Source organism: Pteropus alecto, unplaced genomic scaffold, assembly GCF_000325575.1.
Source record: "Pteropus alecto unplaced genomic scaffold, ASM32557v1 scaffold35, whole genome shotgun sequence".
In the NCBI taxonomy this organism is placed as follows: domain Eukaryota; kingdom Metazoa; phylum Chordata; class Mammalia; order Chiroptera; family Pteropodidae; genus Pteropus; species Pteropus alecto.
Genome location: NW_006437828.1, coordinates 9901905 through 9914255, shown reverse-complemented (window position 1 = coordinate 9914255; position 12351 = coordinate 9901905).

Here is a 12351-nt window from a genome sequence, read left to right as displayed (position 1 = left end):
AGCCACCAAAAAGGAATCTTCGCAGGGTGCTGATTCTCTTTGTCCACTGAACCTCCACTGTCAGAACTTGCACTGTTTTTAAAATTTATTTTTACTTTTCGATTACAGTTGATATTCAATGTTATGTTTCCAGTGTATAGCATAGTGGTTAGACATTTTTATAACTTATGACGTGACACCCCTGATAAGTCTAGTACCCACCTGGCACGACACATGGTTATTATAGTTTTGACTACATTCCTTCTGCCGCGCTTCACTTCCCCGTGACTTTTTTGTAACTACCAACTTGTTCTTTTTAATCTCTTCCTGTTATTACCCATTCCCCCCAATTTCCCCTCCCATCTGGCAACCAAGATAAAGCGCATGTTCTCTTTATCTATGAATCTGTTCCTGTTTTAGCTTGATCATTTACTTTGTTCTTTCGCTTCTACACATAAGTGAGATCATATGGCATTTGTCTTTGTCTGACTTATTTCACTAGCATAATACCCTCTAGGTCCACCCATGTTGTCACGTGTAGCAAGAGTTCATTCGTTTTCATGGCTGAGTAATATTCCATTGTGTATATGTACCAAATCTTCTTTATCCAGCTGTCCATCAATAGATACTTAGGTCGCTTCCATATCTTGGCTACATAAATAATGCCGCAGTGAACATAAAGGTGCATGTATCTTCTCGAATCAGTGTTTTGGGTTTCTCCAGATAAATCGGGATTGCTGGATCCTATGGTGGTTCTATTGTTAATTTTTCGAGGAAACTCCACGCTGTTTTTCGTAGTGGCTGCACCAATTTTGCACTTCCTTGTTCCTTTTTTATTTTTTTAAGCTTTTTAGTTTGAAAATTTACAAACCAACCCAAGAGTTGAAAGAATAGTACTGTGAATAGTATGTCCTTCCTTAAACGTCAACATTTCACATTTGCCTTCTCTCTCATGATATAGGCTTTTTCCTCTGAACCACCAGAAAATTGCAAACAACACTGTTTCTCCCCTAAGTACCTCACCATTATCACATGCAAGAAATTTAACACCACTATCACATGCAAGAAATTTAATACCATTTCAGTTGTATCATCCAGTATACCATCTATATTTAAATTTCCTCTCTTGTCGCAAAATGTCGTAAACACACACACCTTTTTTTTAATTCAGGATCTCCCCGAGAGTCATTTGTCACATTGGATTTCATGCTTCTTTACAGAAACTCCTTTAGTTACTACTCTGCTACCAGGACTTTCACTTAAAAATAAAATCTTGCATAACTTTGGCATATTTGAAAAGCCCAGGCCAATCATTTTTGTGGACTGTGTCAGTCTGGATCTATCGAATTGTTTCCTCATGATTAGACTCAGGTTAAACTTTTTAGTAAGAGAAGTAGAAGGTGACGTCGTATACTTCCACCGGGAGGCACGGTTTTGTCCCAGTACCCATGATGCCATGGTCAAGGTGTGGTCCGGCGATCTCCCACAGAGACACCTACCTCTCTCCCTCTGCAACAGGTAACATCTGCAGCGATAGGGCTGAAACTAGTATTTTCACCCGGCCGGAGGAGCACACACTGACGAACACGTACCGCATCAGTTAGAAAGGAATTCTCTAGTTCTGCCATCCCTTCTATGTGTGTTAGCGGTCATTCCTGTCCAAAGGAGAGCGCCCTCCCCCTTGGCCTCCTTTTCTCTCTTTTCCTTTTCTCCTCATCCTCGTCCCCTTCACGACTCCGTTCCCCTCTCCTCCTTCCTGAATAAGGGTGTGGACTCCTAGATTCTATTTAATTCAGTTATTATAATCAAATACCATTATTATTTTGGATGCTTAACTTGCCTGTATTTGGCCAGTGGAAGCCTTCTGCCTGGTTTCTTTGTCTTTACATATATCCTTTCAATCTTTGAGTACTTCTTTGCTTTATGACCCAAGACCTACTAGCTCTCACTGTACTTTCGAGAAACCCTAGTTCCTTTTCGTAGGAAACAGCCTTAGAAAATTAGATCTGAGTACTTGCTGTGCTCATTACTACTGGGGTAGCATTTCTTACAGGCCCTTTCAATGGACGAAGCATATATATACTCACATTGATATAGATATAAAACAGTCAGCAGTACACGCTTCGCCCACTGTATGTAAATCATAAGTTCATACTGATGCCTCCAATGGGAAATCCAGCAACATAGGGTTTATCCTAAGCATCCGCTTTCTGCATTTGCATTTTCCTTCTTCCTCGGTGAAAACCCCATTTCATGTCAGCATCAACAGATTTATCCTACAGCACACACAAAGCAGTCGAGACTTACACCTCAGGACTTCCACCAGCAACAAACCTTCTGAGTTCGAGATATCTTTGCGGTTCTTCTTGTCTTTATGATATGTGGGGGAGGAAGAAACTTTCTTCTACCCTTGGGGTTCTTTGGGCTGGTTTCATAGACATGAGACAGATCAGCAAGAGAAAATGGCCAAATTCAACTGCATACACGTGTATGAGAACCACACATCCGTGAGAGTGCCAGAGACCCCACCCGCGGGAGGGTCAGAGCCCCCCACACGTGGGAGAGGTTCCAAGTCAGGGAAAATGACGTGAGGTCCATCTGGCATTCTGAGCTCTGGCTGCGGTAATGTGCCTTGGACTTCAAAGCAGGTAAAAGGTCGTTGCAGGACAAAGAAGCGCAGATGGTAACTGGAAGTTTGCCTCACCCTTTGCATAGGTCATAAAGGTCATCTCTGATAATCTCTTACTAGGGCAAGGTCCCTAAGTCCAGTCCATTTAGGTAGTTAAGTGCGGGGAGGGCAGAAATTTCTCTCGAGTCACCAGGGTCTTCGTTGCCTTTTGCTCAAAACAATCCACACACCACAGCAGGGCATCTTGGGGTGACTCGTTCTGAACCCCACAGGTACAACCTTCTAAACAGTGTGCAGTTAGAGCGCTGGGTTCAAAGCTACTTAAATGAATCGGCTTTTCAATATAATTGTTATTAATTTAGTATTTTTATTTGCATCAATTTTAGAGTTCGCTTTTTTCATCCTTTTTATTCAATTACACTTTTTGCATGCGTAAAGCAGTCACACGGTGCAAAATAAAATCTTACAAACGTTGTACGCAAAAGAGTCGCACTCGCCTCCTGTCCCCTGTACTGTCCCCACTCACCGCTGGCCATGAACCATTTCCAATAGTTTCCAGTTTATTCTTCCATCCTCCCAAAGTAAGAATATATATCTACATATTTGTTAGTTATCTGTTGCTGTATAACTAAGCTTAGCAGCTTCGAGTGACAAACATTTATTACCTCCTGGCTCCTGGGCCGGAAGTCCAGAGGGGCCGGGCAGGTACCTCTGGCAAGGATGCAATCAAGGTGCACTTGGAGCCCCCACAGTCACCTCGAGGCTCATCTGGTGGGGACGGGGAGGACTCGCTCCCAAGCTCCGTCAACCTGGCTGTTGGCCTCGGAAGATCGTCTTTCAGGCTCACTCGTGTGGCTGCTGGCCGACCTCAGGTCCTGGTTGGCTGTCAGGCGGAATATCCGTTTCCTGGGGCTGCCGTAACGAGTCACCACAAACTGGACAGCTTTAGAAGAACAGGAATTTATTCCTTCACAGTTCTGAGGACTATAAAGTCCAGAGTCAGGATGTCCACAGGGCCCTGTCCTTTCCACGGGTGCTGGGGGGACCCTTCCCTGCCTTTCTCCCGGCTGCTGGCAGTGGCAGCTCTCCTCGGCGTCCTTGGCTCATGACTGCGTAACTCCAGCTTCTGCATCTGCCTTCACATGGCGTTCTGCCCTCTGCATGCATCTCTGTGTCCTAATTATAAGGACACCGGTCATTGGATCAGGGCCCACCCTGACCCAGCATGACCACATCTGAACTTGATTGCATCTGCAATGACCCTATCACCAAAAAAAGGCCACATTCAGAAGTCCAAGGTGGGTTAGGACTTCAACACACATCTTCGGGACTCACAGTTCAACCTTCAAGGCTAGAGATGCCAGTTTCTCACACTGTGGCCTCTCCGTAAAACCGCTCATAACGTGGCAGTTTATTTTGCCCTACAGAGGGGGTGCAGGGGGTGGAGGAGGAAGAGAACAGAGAGAGAAAGAGAGAGAGAGAGACAGATTCCAAGATGGGAGCCACAGTCTCTCTGTAACCTAATTTACGACGACATCCCACTACATTTGCTGTAATTCTATTTGCTAGAAACGAGTCAATAAGTCCAGCCCACACTCGGGGGCAAAGTTTACACAGGAGCATGAAAAACAAGAGGCAAGTTTGCTCTCTATCACTATATATATTTTTTTTCTTACCTCTCCTTTCTCACATGAAAGGCAGCGTATTTAAATTCCACCTTGCTTTTTTCACATAACTATATATAACATGTCCTGGAAATCACTACAGAGCAGTTCACAGAGGCCTTTCGCATTCCTATTACCGCAGGGTGGTTCTGCTTTCTATGAACGGACCCAGGGTATTTATTTATTCAGCTTCTATGGTGTGATGAGCAGAATTCTAAGATGGCCCCCAAGAGGCTTGGCCGCTGGTGTACGCACACCTTCTTGCAGTTATTTGGTCAAACGCTAATCTAGGTATGGCCATGAAAGGATTTCGTACAGGTATTAAAGTCCCAAATCAGTTAACCCTATACAAGGAGATCATCCAGGGGGCCTGGACTAATCTCACAAGCCCTTGCACAGAGCTCTCTCTAGCTGGTCAGAAGGGAAGTCAGAGCCTCAACTCACAAGGTTTGACACACTGGCTTGAAGATGGAGAGCTGAGTGGCAAAGAATGCAGGTGGCCTGTAGGAGCTGAGTGTGGCCCCAGGCTGCCACCCACTAAGGAAAAGCCACCTTAGACCTGCCATCACAAGAAACCACCTTCTGCCAATAATAAGAATGAGCTTGGAAGTGAATTCATCCTCATTAGTTCTCCAGATGCGAACTAAGCCTGGCCAACACCTTGATGTGGCCTTATGATCTTCTGAGCGGAGATCCCAGCCACAGCATGCAGACTTCTAATCGACCGAATCGTGTACTAATAAATGGGTGTTGCTTTAAGCTTGCGGTAATGCATTATGCAGCAATAGAAGACTAGTACATGTGACATGTAGATTTTTTACCATGTTTTGCTATGACAGATAATGATGTAATGAATAAACGTTTGCATATATTGTTTTTCTTGGAGGAGCTGTAGCTTCAGGGTAAATTCCCAGAAGTGGGATCACTGGGTCAAAGAGTAAGTGCATGTGTGTAAAGCCTGCATCTATTGGTGCAAAATGATCCTCCAGGAACCTTTATATGCAATGGTTTATTCGGGCCACAGAAGTGTAATTTCCATGTTACAGCTGGGGGAACTGGGGTTCCAGGAGCTCCGTGGCCTCTGCCTCGTTCCCTTCTCCTGTTTCTGCAGCTCGGCCCTCAGGTCAGACTCAAACCATCCCTCTTCTGCTCCCCGACTGGAACTCTCAGGGAGCCCCCGGAGTTCTGTTCACACACTGGTTTCAAATCAATACAGTCTGGACCCGTTTGAGGCATCACTTGAATCCTGCCATGAAAACTGGCCCGGTCCGCAGCCTGTGGGAAAAGTCACTGGAACGCTGTCCTTTCTGGGGCAGGGCAAGAAGCCGTGACTGCTTCCACCCCCACTCTCGTCTCCCCGGGTCCTGCCCAGACTCGGGACTTCGGTGCACCTGCAAACAAAGGCACTCGATTTCCCCCTTTTCTACAGATCCTTGAGACACCTAAACTCCCCCATCACCCTACGTGCCACCAGCCCTGCTGACACATGCATAATGCTGGTAATACACACATGATGGCCAGTAATTTATATTTAATGTTGTCTATTTAGTGCTTAGTAATACACAATTTCCAACCTTTTAAGTATAAGGATTCCTTTGTCATGTAAGCTAAACTTTCAAAATTTTCGGAGTCCTAGGAAATAGATGGCACACTTTCAGCATCCATCAGGAAAATTCACACTGAACTTGAAGACCCTCTGAATAACCTTGGGTCCCCCGAGGGGTCTCGATCCACAGGCTGGAAATCAGTACTCTTCGGAATGGCAGCTTGGTTACACCATCACAACCAGATTAGAGACAAGAATAACAAAAAAGAAGCGGAAACACTAGACACAAGTCTACCACCTACGCAGTCCCCACGGAACACAACCGACTTTTCATCTACTCTGAGCCTTCAGCTTTGTGCACGCTTTGATCTGACTGCAGTAAACACACCCAGATGACGACGTGGAAGCGAAGACGTAGCTTCTTCTCAGTTCTGGCCACAATTTGCTTAGCTTCCTGCCCTCGATGAACGTTTCAAAGTCCTTAGTTGCAAAATGGAAACAGTACTTACCCAGCAGAATGTTAAATGAGGTGACGTGTGCAAAAACACACTTCGTAAAATCTAAGCGCCGCAGAAATAATGCCAAGTGCACCCGGACGACGTGGAAGCGAAGACGTAGCTTCTTCTCAGTTCTGGCCACAATTTGCTTAGCTTCCTGCCCTCGATGAACGTTTCAAAGTCCTTAGTTGCAAAATGGAAACAGTACTTACCCAGCAGAATGTTAAATGAGGTGACGTGTGCAAAAACACACTTCGTAAAATCTAAGCGCCGCAGAAATAATGCCAAGTGCAGCAATAACGCCACGTCACCGGCTTAAAATCCTTCATCGACTCCCAGGGGCTTCAAGATCAAGGACAAACCCTTAGTCTGGCACATAAGCCCCTCACTGCGTGGGATCCAGTCGCAAGAGTCCAGTCTCCCATCCCATCATCTGGTCATCTGCCTCTCAGCCCTACGTCCTAACATCTGGCCATCGAGGCCTTTCTCAAGCAGCTGGACTTTCAGCCCTATTTCCACTTAGGCTCCTTATTAGCACACTGTGCATGCTCCCGTTTGGAACAGCAAGGTCCTATAGTCACAAGGCAGCACCACAGTCTCTACGTGGGACTGCGCCGGACCCCAGGAAGAGCTGGGCAAGAAGCGTTCCTCACCCAGCTCCTGGTTTTCATCATCTTGGCAGCCATACTTGCACGGTATAGCGCCAATAAAGAGCAAATGCTTTAGAATCAGCTGGAATTTAGTAAACGTGTGTTCAACGGCACTCCTCTACAGAAATGACACTGGTACACCGTAATCTGGCCCCACATCTTATCCGGAAAGAGTCTCTTGGGTTTTTCTGGATGCTTGAGGCCAGGCAGAATGAAAGGCCTAAATCGGAACCCCCTCTGTGGTTGGTGGAGGGAGGAGGTGGTATCTGAGACATCTGGTCACCTCCCCCTCCCCTGGGCAAAGTGGAGCAGTAATGAGCCATGGCTGCTAACAAGAGCACCTGGAGAGGCCAGTGCTCCCAGCCGTCCCCTGGGAATGAGCCGGTGAAATGCTTTATCGTTATATCTAACAGCAGTAATGGTCATCCAGGACATTTGCCCCCCAGGGGCCATTTGGCAATGTCTGGAGACATTTTTGGTTATCATAACTGGGTGCTTGCTATCGGCATCTATTGGGATGCTACTAAACATCCTACAGTGAACAAAAGGAATGTGTACAGAACACACGCTCACCAAAAAAATCCCACAATGCCGGGTAAAGGCCCCCCACAGCTGGGAATGATCCAAATGGCAGTCGTGCTGAAGTTTGGGAAATCCTGTTTTGTCGAAATGTTGCTTTCGGCGCATTTTCCTTGGTGACACTACTTCTTTGAGACCACATCTTCTGCGTATGTCGGCGAGTGTGTGCCTGAAGCACGGCCAGCGCGCCAAGCACGCCATCGTCCCGCCACCTCTGCATCCCTGCAAGTGCTCAGTTCTTGCTCTCGCCAATTGCTTCTCGCCCTTCAGGCCTCCGTTCGGACATCGTCTCCTCCAGGAAGGCTGTCCTAATCCCTGAAAACTAGGCACAGCCGGGGGCCTCTGTGCGTGTCCATCCTGCTATCGGAACAGTTACTGCTCTTCGGGAGAATCGAGCGTCTGCTCATCATCGTCCTCACCGGACAGTCCGCTCCTCGGGGCAGGTGCCCCGTCCGGCTCAGCACTGCATTGCTCACGCTCAGCACAGCACCGGACGTGGAAGGCGCCCAACGCATCTAAACGCATTTGAAGAGTCAGCGTCCTCTGGGCACTGGCTGGGAGATGGGAGCCTTTTCAAACACTCTATCCTCTCCCATCCATGTGACCGCACCTGTGAGCCCCGCGCAAAGCTTCCTGAGGTGTGAGTGTCCGGTCGAGAGAGCTCAGAACAACAGGACAGGGGAGACGTCCTCGTGAATTCGGTGACTCGCATTTAGAAATCTCATTTGTTGCTCTCTACATTTACTTCATTTTTATTATCCTTGAATATCCTTTTAATTTTTATGTCCAGGAACCAGCAGATTATGGTCTACGGACCAAATCCAGGTAGCTGCCTGTTTTTGTACAGCCCCAGAGCTAAGAGTGGTTTTCACATTTCTCACGGTTCCATTTTAAATGGCTGTGCAAGCACCTACAGAATAACCTTATTTCGCCTCTGGGAGCACACAGGGTAAAATAAGGACAGCCTGGCCTCTTCCAGGGCACATTTGCTGGTCCCCGCTACAGCCTTTAGCAGAATTTGCGTTTAAATGTTCCAACTTCCCAGTCTGGTCTCAGCTGTGTTTTAGCTATTGTGTCTTCAGCCTGTCGGGGCTTGGGGCTCGTTTGGCAAAAGGGAAATAGCACAGCTTCCCGACAGCCAGTAGTGAGACTGTCACAAAGACCTCCTGGTGGGCTGACGGGACAGATGAGTACCACAATTCTCTTAGCAGTCGAGGCAGTGTAAAGTCCACCGCACATTTCAAACTGGGATCACAAGGTAATCTGTCGGATTCTCTAAAGAGCATAATTCCTGTTTTTATTATAGACACGTCACATAAATAACAGATATATGCAGATTGTCTTACACTTTAAGGTTAACGCTAAAAATATTAGCACTGTGGGTTCGATTTAGCTCATCATTTCTATATTTAATTCTAAACCTTTTCAGGGTTATATAATCATATAATAACGTGCCCAACTAACAGCAGACTTCTCAGTCAAGTCAGCTGAGTAACTGGATGGTGAAAAAAAATCAAGGACATTGATGAGATTGTTTATCTGGAAGAATGTGAGACTGGGACCCGACCTGGGAGCCACCGTCTAGTTATGTGTCCCCTTTTATGTGTCTGACACGTAGTAGGGACCTCGAGTCTAAGCCTTTCATTTAGACTTTATTTTCTCTACCTTCGTCCCTCTTCATTTTGTCCCCACAAACCTAATTTGTTGTGTTCTGTTTTAACTTTTACAGCCTGATTTAGGTGGAAAAAGAGAAGCAGGTCACAGTTAAAGGACTGAGAATAATAATAACTTCCAACTTCGCAACAGCAACGCCAGAGGCTAGGAAATAATGAAGTAATGCATTAAATTTAGGGGGACAGCATCGCTAAACTAATACTATGTTTGAGAGAATAAAAGAGTTACAGTCTCAAAGAACTGGCCCCTCGTGTGAGTGTCCTCGGAAAGGTCATGGAGGATACACTTCCTTCGAACGAACGAATAGACTTTAAAACATGAAGCCATGGGGGCCAGGAAATAGGAGATACGACACAGGATGGTAGAGGAAGAACTGCTCGAGATGACGGTGAAGGTAAATGTCGGGCAGCAGGAGCCAGCCTCGCCTGGACGGAGCAGGGGGACAGAGAGAGTGTAGAAACACGTTGCCCCAAAACCCAGTGAAACTGACAAACCACCTGATGTTTGTGAGAGTCTAGATAGAAGGCTTTATCCTCCTAGTAGAGAGTGTGGGGATGAATTATACATATGTACCCAGAAAAGCGAGCCCAAATAAATGATCAATAGATTAATTCATTCTAGGGAAAACCAGCGGTTATATAAAAAGGAGAGTATAGTATACTATATGGCTGAGCTGTAAATAACATTGACAAAGTCAGAGTAATGAAAACACTATTTAACGACTTAACCCCCAGTCGTGATGTCATTAGAGGACGGTAATGAACTCTGCGTGTCTGTGTGTGCACATGTGTGAGCGTGTGGGGGGCGAGTATGCTTGGGCGTAAAGAATACCTCTTTGTCTTCAGTTGAAGGACGTCTACAGATATCAAAAGGGAAAAATCAACAAATAGCAGGTAAAACAGCTATTTAGACGTCAAGGATGTGAATACCACAAGAAACCGCTTGTGGGATTATTGGAAGTGGTCATCTCCGAGGACGAGGGGTCAGGAATGGGAAAGAATGAGATCGATGACTGTATTTTTCATGAAGAATCCTGAAGAGCAATTTGACTTTTGAAACCCGTGACCACGTATAAGTGACTTACACATTTTTTTGATGAAAGGAAGATGCTCCTCGTGTTCGTCCGTCATCATCGTCAGCCTCCTTCTCTGGCTCCTTTTCTCTGCCAGATCTCGGAAAGTTAGAACGCTCGGGGCTCCATCCCGCAGGCCTCCTCTCCCCAAACCGGATCCTCTCCCCATGGTCTCAGCTCATCCAACGAATCCGATACGCATTTGCTCTTTGCGACTTCTGGTCAGAATCCATTGGCAAGAAGCCGTCGGATGCAACGCCCCCCTTGTCCAAGGAGGCTGTGAAATGTGGTTTAGTGTATGTGTTGGGAGGAGAAACAGATTTTGGTGGATACCTGGCCAAACACTCCGCCTTCACGGGGACATATTCCCATGAAGGTGTGTGTGTGATAACGACTTCCCCACGTCCGCTCTGCATCCCAGATCTCAGGCAGGCAGATGCCTGGGCCTTCTGAGGCACCTCCTGGGAACCTGGCCTTCACGGCTCCCCATAAACACTCAGGAATGCGTTGAATTTTTCACCCCAGTTAACTGGCACCTGGTGAGTTGACAGGCAAAACAGTCAGGCAGGAGGGTGAACAGAAAGCACAACTTCCCTCCCCCACGAAAATGGCCGAGAGGCTTTCTTCCGAGGGTTTTTGTAACAATTAAAGGGAATAAATGAATAAGGAACACAGCGTATAAGAAACACTACTATCGCCATCATTGGTATCATCATCACCACGACCGACATGGTACCGAACCAATGTCTGTCCACGTTATACAGAAGGCCCACCACGCTTAGGCAAAACCAGTACTGCTAGATAGTTAAGAGTCTAAAATTAAAGCCTTTTATATTTCTTAGTGGTCTTGTCCTAAGGTTTATACTGGGCGCTTTCAGTTAACTTTTAGTGAGTGATACAGTTTCAAAACCACAATGTAAACCAAAAATGGCTACTTACTTGCCATTATGTCTAGTTAGATCTAGTTATATCTGTGGGACACCAAGAAAACTAACTGATTTAACACGATTTTTTAAAAAGTCATCTGAGCCCTAATTGTAATTGTCTACATTGTTTTTTACTCAATCGTTTGACTAAATATTTTACTCTCTAATGTTCCAGGTACCTTCATGTAAACACTGCCTAAGTGTCTTAAGTTTATCAGACTTATGTTTATCAGAAGCGACGTGAAAAAGACAAATGGCTATCTCCAACAGATAGAATAAATGGCTTCTTTCACAAAAAAGAACTTGGAGAACTGGCAGAGAACAGTGATGCCTAACGCTGAGGCACAAGTATTGAAGGAACTCAACAGGTGACTTTCGTGGGATAATTTTAGCCAGAGGCTCTGCAGCTGCTTCTCAGGAGTGTAAGGGAGGTCAGGGCCCTGGCCTGGGGCTGCAGAAATGCCCTAGAATGTTCGAGTACATTCACAAAGTAACTGGGGGCAGCGAAGCCAGGGCTGACCCTTATTTTTTTTTTAAACATTGCAAAGTTGAAAAGATGTACAACCTCATGGGGGCTGCGTTCTCAGTTCCTGGGTGCAGGCCCTCACTCCTGGTTTTTGCCTCTGATGAAGATGCACATGAGTTTAGCATGAGGACTCTGACCACACGCACGATGTGGCCCCCTGGGAATATCTGCAAGATGGCCAGGGTGGCAGGCAGGCCTGAGGCGGGTGATGTTCAAATCTACGCAGTTCTGATGGGACCACAGCCGTTCATGCCCATGGCCTTCAAACTGTTTAAACTGTAACCCACATTAAGAAACATATTTTACATCACGACCCAGTACACACACATACACACACACAGCCGAGGCAAACATTTCAGGAAAGAATATTTACTATGAATACAATGTACTCTGATACTTAGTATTCCATTCTATTTCATGTTTTTTGTTCATACCGTTCTAAACCCACAGTTTGAAAAATACTAGTTATAAAAGTCAATCAAATCATACACTTTCTGAGCTATTCTGCAATTCGAGGGGCCTAAGAGGCCCTCCTTTTTGATCTCTGGAGTTAGAGAAGGTGAGTGACGAAGAGAAAAGCGGCCACTCTCTGCCCGTGGCCACCGCCGG